The sequence below is a fragment of the Equus asinus genome, chromosome 11 (genome assembly GCF_041296235.1).
Source record: "Equus asinus isolate D_3611 breed Donkey chromosome 11, EquAss-T2T_v2, whole genome shotgun sequence".
Classification (NCBI taxonomy): Eukaryota; Metazoa; Chordata; class Mammalia; order Perissodactyla; family Equidae; genus Equus; species Equus asinus.
In genome coordinates this window covers 28,288,658-28,305,443 of record NC_091800.1, presented here as the reverse complement: position 1 = coordinate 28,305,443, position 16,786 = coordinate 28,288,658, and the positions used below count along the sequence as shown (strand labels likewise).

Here is a 16,786-nt window from a genome sequence, read left to right as displayed (position 1 = left end):
TCAGATGGCATTCCCCTAATCAACGCCCCCACCATAGCTTCTCACCAAATCTGGAATAAAATCCAAAATCGTTACCTTGTCCTTAAGGTATGACATGATCCTGTCCTGCACACCTCTCTCTCTTATCTTCGTCCACCCTCCGTAAGTCCTGAGCACGCGGCAAGCTCTGGAGTCCGACAAGCTCTTGCCCGCCCTAACGGCGCTGTTCTAATCCCTCTGCCTAAAACGCTCTTCCCCCAAATGATCTTGACTCTGACTTGTTCCTGTCTGGTTGCATGCCCTGGTTTATGAATTACTTCCTCAAAGAAGTCTTTCTTAAGTATCTTTCTTGAAGTAGTTCCCCGGTTACTCCTGGTCACATCACATTGCTTAATTTTCATCATAGTAGTTCTCACTTCCTGACATTCTTTTGCTCCTTACTGTCACTCCTCCCCAACCCTCCATCCCCCCACCCACAAACTCTAAGAGAGCAGGGGCCTTGTCAGTTCTCTGCCAGGCCACAGAGTTGCATATGGGGTTCAATAAAAGTTACGGATTGAATGGACAAATCCAAGAAAGTGGAAATAAAGCCAGGAGCTAGAGAACAGACTTCTCTAGTAGAGACAACTGCTCTGTTACTGTGGCATAATTATTCATACAGGGATACAAGCGAATCCATGGTTCCTAAAAATATGAAATTTTTCTCACTTGACACTTACAAATAGACCGAAAGAGGGTACATGTGAAAATTGTACTAACAATCCTTGGGTTTTCTTGATTTGGGGGCCTTCCATTCCAGGTCATAGCTTTTGGAGTGATGTAGAGATATATATATATATGCATCCTGAAAACAGTGCACAGCCTCCAAGGCCCCAGTGACAAAACGCCCCAGGATACGGTGATAAGTGCCAGACTCATTACCCCGAAGTGCTTCATCTTCCTTCTCCTGACCTCAAATCCCACCTTGTGCCCCAATTTCTCTTTGTCACACATCTTTTCCTCTCCAATAAGTTTAGGTGCTATAATTACAAAAGGAAACCAGGACTATGGTTTTATAAAATGTCCAAAACACAGAGGCCCAGAGTAAAAAATGAAGCACTTCCATTGCACCAAGCCCCACCAATCCTACTTCATTCCAAGAAATAACATTGCTAATCATTTGATTCCTTCTAGATCTTTTTCTATGAGTTAACACACATACATCAGATCAGAGATATGCTTTGTTTTCTTTTTTATACACACACACATGGGATCATACTGGACATATTCTATAACGTCCCTTCTTTTTCTATTAACGATATGTCTTGAGGTTTTCTATCATTCTTCTTAACTATCTTACCACTTTCTGTAGTGTAAATGTATCATAATTTATTTAGCCAGACTCTTACTGATGGAAACATTTTCAGTTTCTCACTATTATAAAATATACAGCAATGAACATCTTTGTTTATATTGCTTTTTGTTGACTTTCTTTTACTAGATCTTTTCTCTTTCTAGTTCCAATTTTACCTCTGAGTCCATAGCTCAGGATAATCTCACTATTTCCAAGAGAATGACATTATGTAAGACACGTGTTACGTTCAATTCTCTACACGTCATATCTGTTTTTATGTGTGGGAGATGATACAGATGTGAAATCACATGAAAAATACACAGCCTCAAACAAATAGTAAGTAATAGTGATCTCTTTGTTTTTAACAAACAGATTAAAGTCAATAGTTCAAAGAGAATGACGTTACTTATGAGCCTCCCACATAAGGAATTGACTTAACCGCATTGAGCAAAAATAGACTTCCTTATAAAAAGTAACCTTTAGAAGCAGGTGCTTGCTCCACTCCTTCTAAAAGGGTGTTCTTGCTTCACATGAATAACCAGCAAGTGCTGGCTTTGCCAGGTTATAAAATGGGAAGATTTTAGAGCTGGAATAGGCCCACAGAGATTCAAAGCCATGTCTAAGGGCACAGTTGGATAGTGGCAGAGAGAGGATGACAAGCCAAGTTGGACACTCATTAAGGAGCATGAGTTTCTCTGAGAGGCAGATTGACACAGAGGAGTGAGCAATGACTGGAAACAAAGTCCAGGCCCTAGGGATAGGAGGTCAACATCTCCATGTCTTGATCTTTGGGGCAACAGATAATTCATGAGATACCATCATACGGTTGCTGGTTGTGTTGCTTGTTGCCACATCACTTGTAGTCTGTTAGTCAATGAAACAAATGTTTATTGAGCATCTACTACAAGACTGGCATTGTTTTTGTTTTGGTAGCACTGGAGCAGCCGTAGTGACTAAAATCAGTGTCCTGCCCTCCGGTAGCTTACATTTTGGTGGACGGGAGATAGTGACTAAACACCCACATTCATATATTTCAGGAACTAATAGGCCGTGGGTAATATGGGTCTAAGCAATACTTGGCATCTTCCCAAAGTGCATCCCGTTGTCATTAATGGGGTCCTTTGAATCAAAGACCTTTGGGCACTAAGATAAAATCCATCCAAAACATTCTAAAGGAAGAAAAATCAAGTTGCAAAGCTTACCATCATTTCTATTGAGGGTAAGCATAGGCCAGGTCGCTAGGCAACGTGTATGCAGCAGCCAAGGCCCTGGACAAAGGAGAATCCAGAACTCCCTCTGCCACGGTATTCTGGATGGGTCTCTTCCCATCAGAGTCAGTGGTCTAGTCAAGAATAACTGCATCACTAGGGCCACCGCAGAGCCACAGCATCAGTCACAAAGACGCAACCTCTGCAGGAGGAGTAAATGATTCAGTTGGGCCTGAGCCACCAAGATCTCTATAGTCACCTGGCAAAAGTCTTTCAGACCATAAGCAGCCAGCACTCTGATGGCAGACAAGCAGCTTTAGCTCCTAATACCCCTAACAATCTTAAAGTTCTTCCATGGATAGACACCAGCATGTCGGATTTAGGATTCAGGATTTTCTCTGCCCCCATACTAACTGCTAACTGAATACATAATTGGAAGCATCAGAGTAACATCTCAACCTAAATGTCACCTTCTCAGGGAGGCCTCCTGGGTCACCCTATAAATAATGGCAACTGCCCCTCCCCAATACTTCCTCTCCCCCTTCCAAACTCTATTTTTCTCCTTACTCCTTAGCACTAATCCTCATTTTTTATATTATTAGTGCCATCGAGTTGATTCCAACTCCTAGTGACACTGTGTCCAGCAAAGCAGGACCCTGCCTGGTCTTTTTGCACCATCCTCTCCCCTTCCAGCGCTATATTAGACAATGCTCCACTGCTATTCATAGGGCTGTCATGGCCAACATTTTTGGCAGTGGGTGGCCAGCTCTTTTTTCCTCTTCCTAGTCTGTGTTAGTCTGGAATCTCTGCTGAAACCTGTCCACCCTAGGTGACCCTGCTGGTATCTGAAATATCAGTGGCATAGCTTTCAGCATCACGGCAAAATGCAGCCACCACAATATGACAACCGACAGACATGTGGTGTGGTTCTCTGACCAGGAAACCAAAAAACTCTAGGCCCTGGTGGTGAGAGGGCCAAATCTTAACCACTAGACCACCAGGCTGGCTAAAATCCTCATTTTATTTAACCTCAATGAACAACACCCACTAGAATGTAAAATCTATGAGGACAATTTTTTAAAAAATTTATTCTGGACACTGCTCTGTCCCTCAGAACCTAGAACAGGGGCACATAGTAGGTGCTCAATAAATATATTCTTTAAGTGTATGAATGAAAGATTGAACAGCAAATGAACAGGACCTAAGCATAGTTACATTGGTTATTTCTGTCAAGAACAGGTGTCATCCTTTGGAAGATATTGGAGATCACAACCTAAAATGTCTGCCAACCATTTTCTTAGAATAAAGGATGTCAGAGAATAGAAATCGCACACAAAAGTTGAGGGTGAAAGGTAAAATTCATTATTATCAATTTTACCGTGTCTTATTGAGCATGCCCACTATCAACAAATGCAAGCGAACCTCAAAGTCACTCGATCTGTAAGCATAGGATGTGAGCTGTTTGGTTAACACAGTTCCCCAGAACCTCTTCCCATCTTTCTGTATCTACTTCTCTTCACGCTTTGACTTTAAACAAAGGCTCACATCCCCAAGGATGTTGACAGACTGAAACTATCACATATCAAACAGAAACCATTAGGATGCCCAATAATGCAACTCCACAGCCTCCACAACTGTGATGAGAAATCAGAGTAAACCGGAATTTTCACACAGTTGCACCTACTCCACAGCATCTGCTGAACACTGTGTTCTAACACTAAAAGCACCAGGAAGGAAACGGCCATATTGCAATGGTGGCTGGTGGAATCACCTGGACTCCGGTCTGACCAACTTAACCTCTGGCAATGACCTGATCTGCTGTCAGAAGACACAGAGGAAGAACAGAAAGCAATTAAGAGTAACAGGTAGGGTGGGGTGAGAAGGGGAAGACCCACTGATGACAAAGATCAAGGAACCTCAGATATTTTGCCTAAGAAAACTGCAGAATTGCCCAAGACACACAAATGACTCACTTCCTATGGTCACGGTGTGTGTCATACTTAGCACTCTCATTCTACACAATGAGAACTCGACATATTTCAGGTGTCATTATGCCAATTTGGGAACTGAACTGGAGACCATTAGGGACTTGCCCAAAGTCTCACTATTAGTAATTAGCGAATGTAGAACAAAAACAAAAGCTTGCCACCTGATCTAAAGCTCCTTCCACTGGTATTTCCATGTCTCATTTGGGCTGAAATTAGCAGGATATTTTCAATGTCATTAGCAAAGTAATTTTGAAATGTTTCCCATCAGATTTGTCACAAAACATAGGATTAAGAATCACACTGCCATACTTGATTCCATGTCTTTAGAACAGTTGTTCCCAAAATTTTATGATTTCATCTTCCTATTTGTAAAAAAAAGAAAATCTTTGCACATACATCTCCAATGTAGGACTACTTATTTATAAATCTTACAGATACATAACTATTTCAAAACATTATGTAATTACAAAGCATACATGAAAACAGCATTTTGTTCCTGTTTTCCAGTGAATCGGCTTGTACCCTAAAGATACATACCCTTCACTTTGGGGACCACTGCTCAAGCAATGCTCTACTTAAAACCTTACACATAAAAAACAATAACAAAAAAAGACTTCTACATGAATATAATTAGATAACTCAATAAGACTTCGAAAAAAATATCCTCACAAAAATTTACCCAAAGTAAGGGTAGGTACCTGCACTTGAAAGGTGGCTAGATTCCCATGTCTGGGCAAAACAAAAGGGGAGCTATATTAGAAAACAGATTGGCAGTTCCTCAAATGGTTAAACACACAGTTACCATTTGACCTAGCAATTCCACTCCCGGGTATACACCCAAGATAAATGAAAGCACATATTCACACAAAAATTGTACACAAATGCTAACGACAGCATTATTCACCATTGGAAACCACCCAAATGTCCATCAACTGACAAATGGAAGAGCAAACTGTGCCGCAGCCATACAATGCAATATAATTCAGCCATAATAAGAAATGAAGTGCTAATTCATGCTACAACATGGATGAGCCCTGAAAACATTATACTGAGTGAAAGAGGCCAATCACAAAAGATATTTCATATTTTTTTATATATATAGTTTTTATGAAATGTCCAGAATAGGTAAATCCATAGAGACAGGAAGTAGATTAGTGGTTGCTAGGCAGGGAAGGGGGAAGGATGGAAAGATAGGAGGTGATAGTTAAAGAGTACAGGGTTACATTTTTGAGGTTCTAAATGTTCTAAAATCAACAGTGGTAATGATGGCACATATCTGTGAATAGACTAAACCCACTCAACTGGACATTTTAAATGGGTTAACTGTATGTTATCTCAAACTCAATAATGCTGCCAAAAAAATGAAATGGGAAGAAGTACTCATCTCCCTTCAAAAAGGTCCAGGGAGACTAGAGAGTGCTGGTATTTCACGGGCTACAGGGGTCAAAGGAGCACAAGCTGTAAGTCAGGCTGTGAACAAAGGCACTGAAAGTTAAAAGGGGAACTAGAAAGCAGATAAAGGGAATACTGAATAAATGTGCCTAAAGTAGGTATGGAGAAGACAGAGGAAGTAGAAGTGAAAATGTCACAATAGAACCATTTTGAAACAGAAAACAAGGGCTGGTAAAGACAACATCGTCAACATGATGGCTACCTGTAATTGGGCACCGACTGCCAGAGCCTTCACTGGGGCTTCAGGCGTTCATCCTTGTCTCTAAACCAGCACTGAAGGGAGGTTCTGCTGGTCCCAATTTATAGATGGGAAACAAAGTCGAAGAGCTTCCTTATTGTGGTTATGTTTGGTTAAGTGCCCAGCTTTTAGAAATATATAGGGAGAAGTGTAAGTGAACATAAGTGAGGCCATCTTGTCACGCTAAATTACCCTTCCCTAGTTAAAACCCTTCCAGCATGTAATCATTATGACTCACTACACGCTTTCATGATTTTATGGCCCCGATCCTGTGCACATACCCCTGCTGAGGTACTCTGATAGTTTTGTTCTTAACAATCTTAACAAATACTCCTAAGAAACAAGAAGGCCTCCAGGAAAAGGGAACACCTGTAGAATACTCATCGTCACCGACGGAAGAGAAGAACAAGGAAGGACCCTGGAGTCCACCATCCCTGAAGACTGACATTTCTAAACCCCCTCCTTACTGCCCATGTTCCCTATATAACTGCCTCAAGATTCTGTAATTCTTTAAGATGGTTTTTTGAGACTAGTCTGCCATCTTCCAATTATGCCGGCTAAGTGAATAAAAGCTTCCTTTCTTGATTCTTAACTTGTTGTGATTAATTGGCTCAGATCTCAGCCAACAGACCAAGCCCATTGCTCAGTAACAGAAGTATCTGGAAATGGTTGAAAGAATTTCTTGAATTTGCTTTAAAATAATACAGTGGGAAGTGCCAATGGGGGATATGGATGAAACACTATTGGCCACGTTGATAACTGTTGAAAGTGGGAGAAGGGTACATGTACTATTCTACTTTTTATTTTTGTGGTTTTTGGGGTTTTTTTGAGGAAGGTTAGCCCTGAGCTAACATCTGCCACCAATCCTCCTCTTTTTTTTTGCTGAGGGAGACTGAGCTAACTGAGCTAACATCTGTGTCCATCTTCCTCTATATGTGGGACACCTACCACAGCATGGCTTGACAAGCGGTGCCATGTCCGCACCCAGGATCCGAACCAGAGAACCCTGGGTCGCTGAAGTGGAACGTGGGAACTGAACTGCTGTGCCACTGGGCCCGCCCCCTGTTCCACTTTAAAGTTTGACATTTTCCATAAGAAAATTCCCTAAGTAAAAGTATTTTTTTAAAAAGCCCCTTCAACATTTGCTATATCTGTCCATGTGTCCCGAAGTTACCTCTCTGACCTCCCCATCTATTGCCTCTGCACCCCTGCACCCACCACACTCCTCTACTCCCCCATCTTTATTCAAGTTTACCCTCAGATTGAGACTCTTCTCATCACTCTTTTAAAAACTGCATCCCTACGGGTACACACTGTCCTCATTTACTGTCCTATTTTGTCCATAGCACTCTCTTCTGATATCCTACTCATCATCATCAGTTCATAACTAACACGTATATGGCATTTACTATGTGCCTGGAGCTGTTCTAAATTTTCTACACACGCACACACACACACATACACACACACACACACACACTTGATTCTCCTAAAAACCTGTGAGTTAGATATAACAACACTATCTTCATTTTACAGATAAGAAACTGAAGCACAGTTAGTAGAAGGAGCCAGTTTCACACCCAAGCAGGCTTTGCTCCTGGGTCCCATTTGTCATTTCCCAGCCTACTGCTACAGATGACAAAAACTCTTCACTCTGAAACTTCCTTTCACATGCTGAGAAGTATTTCTCTTCCACGGTTCACACTTCATGTACCAGCGAGAAATAAAGCACTCACTCAATATGGGATTATGATCACTATTTTGTGGGTGAGAAAACTGAGGCCCAGAAAAAGGAAGTGAAGACCACACAGTGACAAGCTCTGGGTCCGAACTCTGAAACCTCGATCCAGAGCCCTCCGTCTCATCCTCCTGCCACTGTATGTGTGGGATAAAACACAGTGCGGAAGTTAAGAAAAAAACACCAGAGTCCCAATCAAACGCAATTTTTATGCCAATCTGAGAGATATCACTCACTTACTAGCTGTGTGAACGTGGACAAGGCACTTAACCTCTCTGTTCAGTTTTTTTACAGATTGTTGTGAGAACTAAATGAATTGTAACATGCACATCTCAGTCTGCCACACAATATTCTATAAAAGTTAGCTATATTAACACCATCAGTGTTGTTTTATAAAGACTTACAGTTCAGTACAAGACAGCACAGTTAAGGAGATCTAGTTTTATTTCCCAAACTCTTAACTGATTCATCTTTCAACTCCTTTTAATTAAAGTGGAAAAACCAATCAGAGGTCTTATTTGGTATCATGAAAAGATACAATATGGCATACAGGCACTAACACGGCTCACGTTTATCATCTCCGGAAGACTGGACATGCTTATCTAAAAAGAACAGCTTAAATTTTAGCAGCAGCACAACCAACCATGTGAATCTCTCCTTTCCATATTAGAAATATGAACCTAAACTTAGTAACAAGGGAAACTATTCAAATTTGTCGATGCTATTATTTGTGCGCCTTCAGATGAGTGGGAGAAAACGTGTTAGCAAGCAAGGAAGTCTTTCTTGAGCTCTTTGCTTATCTACCTGTAAAGACCACTCCGATGGGAATGTTTATTCTTGGATGTTTGTCCTTGGGTCTGACAGAATTCTCCCCGTGTCAGAAAACAAGAACTCCAACGTCAGAGAGCCAATGATGTTTTCGGAGTTAAACGGTGTCATGAAGAACAGTCTCATCAAGTCTATTCCCCCAGGGGCCACGACTCTCACTTTTCTTCAACTTCCGAGCACTTCCCCCGCTTTGCACAAGCCCTAAAGTAGCTGATGAAAAGAGCACAGTTCCTGTCCCTGAGGTCACATGGGGATGGGCAGTTTCCCGTGGTAGTGCAGTGAAGAGGAACCGCAGGGAGAGACTGAGAAACAGACACCTGGGCCACTGTGGACAGGTAATCAGGAAAACGCCAGCCTTCCTGCGAAGCTGCTGCCTTAACTCTGCTCCAGACATGGTTCTGTGGAAAGCCAGGAGGGAAGCGTGGGCAGCAAGATGGTGACACCTGATTCGGTAGAGAACACTGACAAGAGATTTTCACATAGGGAGGTATATGGAGTAGCTATTCTGGTTCAAAGCTGATTCGGCTTGAACTAAAGAAGCCTGACTTACAGCCTATCACACATACACAGTACCTCTGCTTTAACCATTCAAGGAAAGAAGGCCCTCTTTTAAGATAAGAAGGCAAATTACCCCTCCTAGATCCCAGGATCGGTACCACCCTATAGGTAACGACTGTATTAGTTCTTCTAAAATAAATCCCCTTTCTAAGATGTCAGGATCATGTCGACCTGCTCATCTGAACAGAATACCTCTTTGAAACTTTCATGAATGTGTATTCAGAACATGTTTAATGTATGGTCTTTGTTCTAAAAAGGTGTAAAACTGTACTGAAACCCATGCTTCTCAGGAACCCTTTCTCCCTTAGTGGAAAGTGCCTTCCCAGGTCATGACCCTCAGCCTGGCCCAAGTAAAACTCATCTTCTCTCTCTTATCTATAGAATGGTTATTGGTTGTTCTGCTCGGACAGCACACTTTACACTTTTCAAAACACCTCCACCCAGAGAGGTTGGGCAGGAGTTATCCTCCCACTTCACACGCAAGCAAACTGAAGTCCAAAGAAGTTTCTTGACTTGCCAAGACCTCACAGCTATTCGGCCTCAGGATAGAGTCTAAGAAACCCATGTATCCCAATCCCCAGTTCCCTACCGAAGCTTTCCCACTGCATCTTCAATTCAAACATCCTTCCAAATTCCACTGTAATAACACAGTAAGGACAGCTCTTGAATATACCCTTTCCTTTGTCTTAACCCTCATTTAGGGCTAAGTAACCCCTCTTCTGAAGGTTCTCCACATTCTCGACGCTGAAGGCATCAATTTCGCAGGCGCTCGGTGGCAAACCGCCTGGTCAGACGGGCGGGGTGGCGGGGACAGGCAGCAACCCGCTCTCCCGCTGCCTCCAGTGGACTTCACAGCGGCGCTCAGACCAAACACGGCGCCGCGCTTCACGCTCCAACCTAGCTCGATTAAGGAGCAAAGTTTGTTGGTTTAGATTTTGCCACCAGATATCCACAGGTTTGGGTGTGTTAAAAGGGAGTCCTCCGGGGGCCTTCGCAGTCTGTGTGCGCGCTTTTGGGGAACCGAGAAAAGCCACTGAGTCCGGAACACAGCGCCTGGGACCACGCGAGGCGCTCACTGAGAGTGGCCCTGCACTCTCCATTGCAAGTCAACTCCATAAAAATCCGCCACCGCTGCCAAGGAGCCCCTGCCTACATTCTCCAGGGGGCCATCGACACTGCCCTGACCTAGCCGGGATGCCCCCGGTCTCTGCTCCGCGCGAGCCCCTCTGGCGCCCTCCCCCCACCCGCTCTCCCGCTGCCTCCCTCTCCTCCCCGCTGCGTCCGGCTCCGCTCGCGCCCCCAGCCCCGCCCCGGCTCACCAGGCGGAGGGCAGCTGCGCCAGGTGAGCGCGGCTCCTGGCAGCGTGGCGAGGTCACCGCGCTCCCCAGCGGCGGAGGGAGGGAGGGAGGGAGGAGAGGGAAGCGGCGCCCGAGGCCGCCAAGCCACCGCCCCCACCTCCCCCTGCCCCCATCCCTGGCTACTGGCGCAATCGGAGAAGCTCCGCAGGGAAGCGAGGAGCCGATCCAGGCTTGCTGCTCGCGGGGAGAGGCCGAGGACGCGAGCTGGAGGGAACTTAGGCCTCCCTCGCTCCCCGCGTCCCGCTACCGTGCCCCCTGCCCCCACTCCGCAGGGCCCTGGGCGACGCGAGCTGGGGAGAGCCGGGAGCAGCAGTGCGCCCCTCTCCCCATCCCCCCTCCCAAAATCAAGCCCTGTTCTCTCTGGGGGCCCGTATGGAACTGCGCTTTCAGGGGTCGAAATGAGATAACCGCAGACCTGGCGGACAAGAATTCCCAACCCTAAATGCTTCAAGCAGCGGTATTTAGCATTCAGTACAATTACCTGAAATGAAGAATGATCCTCGCGAGTAACGTGAATTAAACTCTGCACTGCGGTCAGCCAGCCCAGCGGGGACCTGCAATTTACCCGCGCGCGAGCAGCGTCTTTCAGACGTCAGCTGGCTGCTCCACAGGGACCCCAACTCCCAGGACTTCACTGTCAGCATTAGTCCAACCTAATCGTCTTGTCCTCTTGCAGCGAGGGTTTGGCATCCCACCACAGCTATGCCGCAGATAGCATCCAGATCGTGGCGGATGCTGGGGAGAAGCTGCCAACCAGTACAGAAGTTTTCCGAAATAGAAACCAAGGCCGTTAGGAGGGCCGAGCGCAAGACGCCCCTCTGCCCCTAGGGGGCTTCAGCACTCTCCAGCAGCGCCGCAGCCTCCCTTGGGGAAAAAATCTCCGAGCTGCCTGCACCGGTAACAACACGCTGGTGAAGCGGTCCTGGCTTTCTTAGAAGAGTCCTTTCAGCTCGGTAAAAATCAAATCCTATCGTACTCCCTTAGTCCCTTGGCTTCGTCTTTTGTCACTTCTAGGGGTTGTGGAATAACATCAGGCATATTTTGAGCTTTACTTGTCCTGTGTCTCTCTGGAAAACCCCCATTCCCCCTCCCTGGCACAGCCTGGCGTGGAGTGGTTGGGGGCGGCGCCACGTAATCGCTGTGCTTCAGAGGAAGACTAGGTACCAATATCACAAAGTCAGGCGAATACTCGCTGTCAATCATCCGGCTTCCTCAGAGGGCAGCCTGATGGGAGTCTAGACTGGCTCAGACTTGAAAGCACCCTGGACGTCTGGGGTTCTGTCTCAGGAATTCAGGTTGGCTGAAGGCAGACTGGGAAGGGCTTACATGAAGCTAAATTAAAAAGCAAAAGGTGTGAGGTGTGTGCTAACTTTTGTTGAGTCTCTGCTATGTGCCCACTACTTTCCTCATGAGTTTAAGCAATCCTATCAACATCTGTGGTATTGTAACCTCCCAAGGTCACACAGCTAGTAAGTGGCACAGTCAGGCTTTGAAGGCAGGTGTAGCTAACGCTAAGACCTTTGTCCAGCTTCCACCATGCCGCTAGCAAGACAGAAAAGAATAATGAAATTAAGGGGCCAAGCAAGAGCCTGTTTCAGGAATGTTTAAAAGAGAAGAGAAATCAGGAGGAAGCAGAAGAGAAAGATCTTAAAACAAGAGCAAATGTCACGCAACGTCAATCAATGCATCTGCTAGTCAACAAAGCAAACTGTACTAGGTGGTGGACTGGACATAGTCCAAGGCGAGAAAAGCATTCTTGTAGGGAGACTAGGCGATTTTGAACCAAGACTGTAAGATTTGGTCAGTTCCCTCTAAAGCCACTTTGAAATCATCTTTACTGACAGGTAAATAGGTAAATAGGCTGGCTTATACGCTATTGTGTGGGGCACCCTATAAATTTGAACATACACAGTCAACATCTAGTCACAGATAAAGGAGACCCACATGGATGAGTATATATAGAACAAAGAAAGCTCAAGGACAGATTTTTCAAATTAGGAAAACTCACTAGAAATGTATTTGTCTTCCCCATTCCCCAGACCCCCACCCCCCCCATCTACAAGTAGAATTTCCCAAGTGCTAAATGCTAAGGGATGGGCTTTTCAAGACTGCCTAATGGATTGGTCAATTCTGAGAAAGTCACTGATATTTACAAACCAAGTACCACACAGGAAAAGCAGAGGCTGATTTTGTTTTATTTTTCATGGGGAAGGTCATCTTCCAGGTCACAGTGCCCTGCAAGACCTGGGACTCCAGGCTAGTAAGGGTATCAGAACAACGCACCGCTTCAGCTAGCCGGGCTCATGCCCAACACCCATGGGTCACACACAAAGCTCCATTATGGCTGGGACTGCCTCACAGGAGATTAGAAACCTGGCAGCTGCCTGCCCCAACACAGCCAGGCTTCACAAGAAGCGATTTGTGCCATAAGCAGAGATGAGACCCTGTTTTTGAGCTCAGCTAGCAGAGTCAGCAAAGGGAAATCAGTCTGCACAAAACAGGAAGGAGCTGAGATGAGATGAATTGCATAACAAGCTGCGAGAAGGAGCCCAATGGCATCATTACCGCACGGGTGCCCAGGGAGGGAGGGATGATCTGGCATAGGAGGGGAGCCAAGACGTGCGTCAGGGAGCCAAAGAACCCAGGGAAGCTGCATTTGGCTTGTCCCCATTTCTTTTCCTCTTGTCTGTCTGTCTGAAACATCCATTATCCACAAAACGACAAATTTGTATGATTCCACTTACATGGGGTGCCTAGAATAGGTAAATTCATAGAGAGATAAAATAGAATGGAGGGGGGCTGGCCCCGTGGCCGAGTGGTTAAGTTCGCGTGCTCCGCTGCAGGCGGCCCAGTGTTTCGTTAGTTCGAATCCTGGGCGCGGACATGGCACTGCTCATCAGACCACGCTGAGGCAGCGTCCCACATGCCACAACTAGAAGAACCCACGACGAAGAATACACAACTATGTACCGGGGGGCTTTGGGGAGAAAAAAGGAAAAAATAAAATCTTTAAAAAAAATTAAAAAAATAAAAATAAAAAATCACACTTTAGAAAAAAAAAAAAATAGAATGGAGGTTACCAGGGGCTGGGGGAGTGGAAATGAATTCTTGTTTTATGGGTAAAGGAGTTTCTGTTTGGAATGATGAGAAAGTTCTGGAGATGGACACTGGTGATGGTTGCACATTATTGCAAACGTACTTAATGTCACTGAATTGTATACTCAAAATTAGTTAAATAGCAAATTTCGTGTTATGTATATTTTACCATAAAATATATATGGATATATTTTATATATGCACATTTTATATGTATAAATATACAATATATGTACAAATATAATATATGTATATATACAGTATATGTGTAAATATATTTTAAATCTCTTATCATGATGTAATACTTCTTTGGAGTAAAAGCCCAAGTGAAAGAAATATGCTAAGAGAGGGCCCCTGTCCTTGGAAATTCTTTTCTTGAATTTTAATAAATCTCGCCTTATTTTGCTTTTCTTGAGGGGTGCCAGAGCCCAGCTTTGGGGTTGTTGCACTCCCTTATTTAGAAGGAAGACTAGTCCTGCCATGTACTATTTGCTTCTGCTGGTGACAGGTGGCCTGGGGTTTGTGGGGGCCTATTCAGAGATGCCACACCCTGAAAGAGGCTCTTTACCTTTAAGAGATATAGGACGTTGCAACAAAAGGATTGTGGACCCCAGTGAAAGTGCTATTTGCTTCCAGCCATCCAAGAATACCAGACACAGCCCCACAGCTTCAGGTACACCCTGATCCCCAGGGTCAGCCTGTTCCTGTGGAGATGATGGGATGAGGGGCCTGTGCCCCAGGTGGGGCAGTTAATACGTGAACCTTGTCCTTAGTCCTCTTCTTCTCTATCTTCGTTACTTGGTTCCCACTTTTTCTCTTGAAGATACCCTAATTAGCTCGACTAGTAGAACCAGAAGCTGCACCTGTTCTGTGGTCTATTTTCATGACAAAAAATGCGGTATGTATAAAAGTTTGGGGTCTCGCATGAATGCAGTGGTAAACAGTTATCTGCCGTTAGAACTAAAAATATTAAGTTGTTTATACTCTGTCTTGCCCACTAGAATGTGGATGCAGAGGACCTTACTCATTTCTGAATTTCTTCTTCCACAGCTCCCCTCCCCAGGACCTAGCCTGTACTTCACATGTTTTGGGTCTTGCACAAATTTCTTTGGCTGCTCACGTGGCTTATGTGGTGTGATCTGAATGTCATCCTATGAAAGAGGAAGACATTAAGCTAAGATGATCCCATGTTTGGGAACAGTTACCAAGTGCAAAGCTCCGTTTCTTAGTCTAGCATTGAAAGTGTTCTTTACTGTGAGCTCAACCTAATTTGCAGTCTCTTCTCTCCTGCCTCAGTGATCCCAAGATCCAAAATGGCCCACCAATTGCCCCGGGAATTTCCTTCATATTTTCCTACCTTTGGCCCTCCAGCCTTTGACCACATATATTTTTCACATCTGCTTCCCAGAGCTGACCTGATACTTCAGAGTTTCGTGCCTGATATTTCATTAGTTTTTGTGGTAGCCTTTTGGTCCAGTTTAGACAATTCTCCAAGTCATATCCACATGGACTATTAGATAAGCAAAGACAGAAACACCTAGATAAAATCCTGTGTGGCTGGTATGAGTTTTTCTCCATAACTCTGGTACCCAAAAAAAAGTTACATAACCTTATTTTTCTAAAATTTTTTCTAAATCAAAGTTGACTTGATATCACTACTTAGATAAATGACAAGAATTTAAATCTGTCGTGTGTTGGAGAGCCTTGCCTCCTCCCTATAGTTTCTCAAGAGCACAGGTGCTTACATAACATCCGAGGAAAGATTTCTGGTCTTTGTTCCATCATGGTCACTACAGAGAATCTCATTTTTGAAGTCTGTGTTAATTTGGGCAGTTCCAAGTGTGGGTATAAGGATCCTTCACCAGGCTCCTAGGGATTCAGTCACTCAGCATCCACATACTGCCCCTTCAGAGAGTCTTGCCCTCTCACAAACCCTTTTTGCCCTTCCCATCCAAAAAAAGAGGAATCGCTTTTCCTTAGTTCCTTCTCGAAGAAGCTACTTCCCACTCAGGCAATTCCTGCATTTCTGCTTATCATACCACAGAACCACAGTCAAGCTCAATACGAAAATCTCTTAACTCTGCCCTGGGGCCTCAACACCCTGCTGGCCCTCCTCAGGAAGGTGAGAGGAAAGTAGTTTCATTTATTCAGATTTTTCTACAAAGCAATAAGAACAAAACAAATGAATTTCTCAATAAATTATTTTGCCACATTAAGTGAAAAAATCTTAATGTACCATGGTGTACAATGAATACCAATGGATACTTGTCTCCAGTCTGAAGAGAAGGTACTTTTCTATATCATAGATGTATGCAACCAACAGCTTCTCTCTCATTGATTCTTTTTACCAGCCATTCAAGTCATTCGGCTTGATTTGATACTCTGATTTCATGCTTTCCAAGCTGTCTTTTATTTAAAAATAGATTTTCTGTGTCAATTTGCCTACAGAAAAAGAAGGTGCTGACCAGCCAACATGGGCATTCTCACTTACTCCACTCCTCCAAAGTTATATTTTTCATAGTAAGTAGTAATAAATTATCATTTTTGCTTATATATTAATCTCCAGTGAGTTTGGTCATATTAAATCAGATCCTGTAATAGGGAGAATATGGTCCCTATGATCAACCTGGATGATCCACATGGGCCCAATGTAATCACAAGGGTGCTTGTAAGTGAAAGAAGGAGGCAGGAGAGTCAGAGTGATGCAATGTGATGCTGATTCGACCAGCCGTCTCTGGCTTTGAAGACGAAAGGAGGCCATGAGCCAAAGAATATAGGCAACCTCTAGAAGGTGGAACCGACAAGGAAATGGATTCTTCTCTGGAGGCTCCAGAAGGACCACAGCCCTGCTGACACCTTGATTTTGGCCCAGTGAGACCCATTTTAGACTTCTGACCTCCAGAACTGGATGATAATAAATTTGTATTGTGTTAAGCCCCTCAGTTTGTAGTAATCCGAAGCAGCAATAGGAAACTATTGCAGCTATATAACAGGGAACCATTACGATCCT

The 16,786-nt window shown here is 44.3% G+C and overlaps 1 protein-coding gene across 4 annotated transcripts in view; it reads right to left on the bottom strand.

The window, feature by feature from the left end:
* The window catches only part of RUBCNL (rubicon like autophagy enhancer), a 40,585-nt gene extending 28,826 nt beyond the window's left edge, over positions 1-11,759 (bottom strand). Inside the window, exon 1 of one of the 4 annotated variants that reach the window (XM_014838903.3) lies at positions 11,162-11,759. The gene's annotated coding sequence lies outside the window, so the exon portion shown is untranslated. Of the gene's footprint in view, positions 1-75; positions 294-8,740; positions 8,766-10,641; positions 10,959-11,161 lie in introns of those variants that run through there. The other 3 variants (XM_044779979.2, XM_014838904.3, XM_014838902.3) reach the window with 3 other exon arrangements.
* Positions 11,760-16,786: the final 5,027 nt, after the last annotated feature.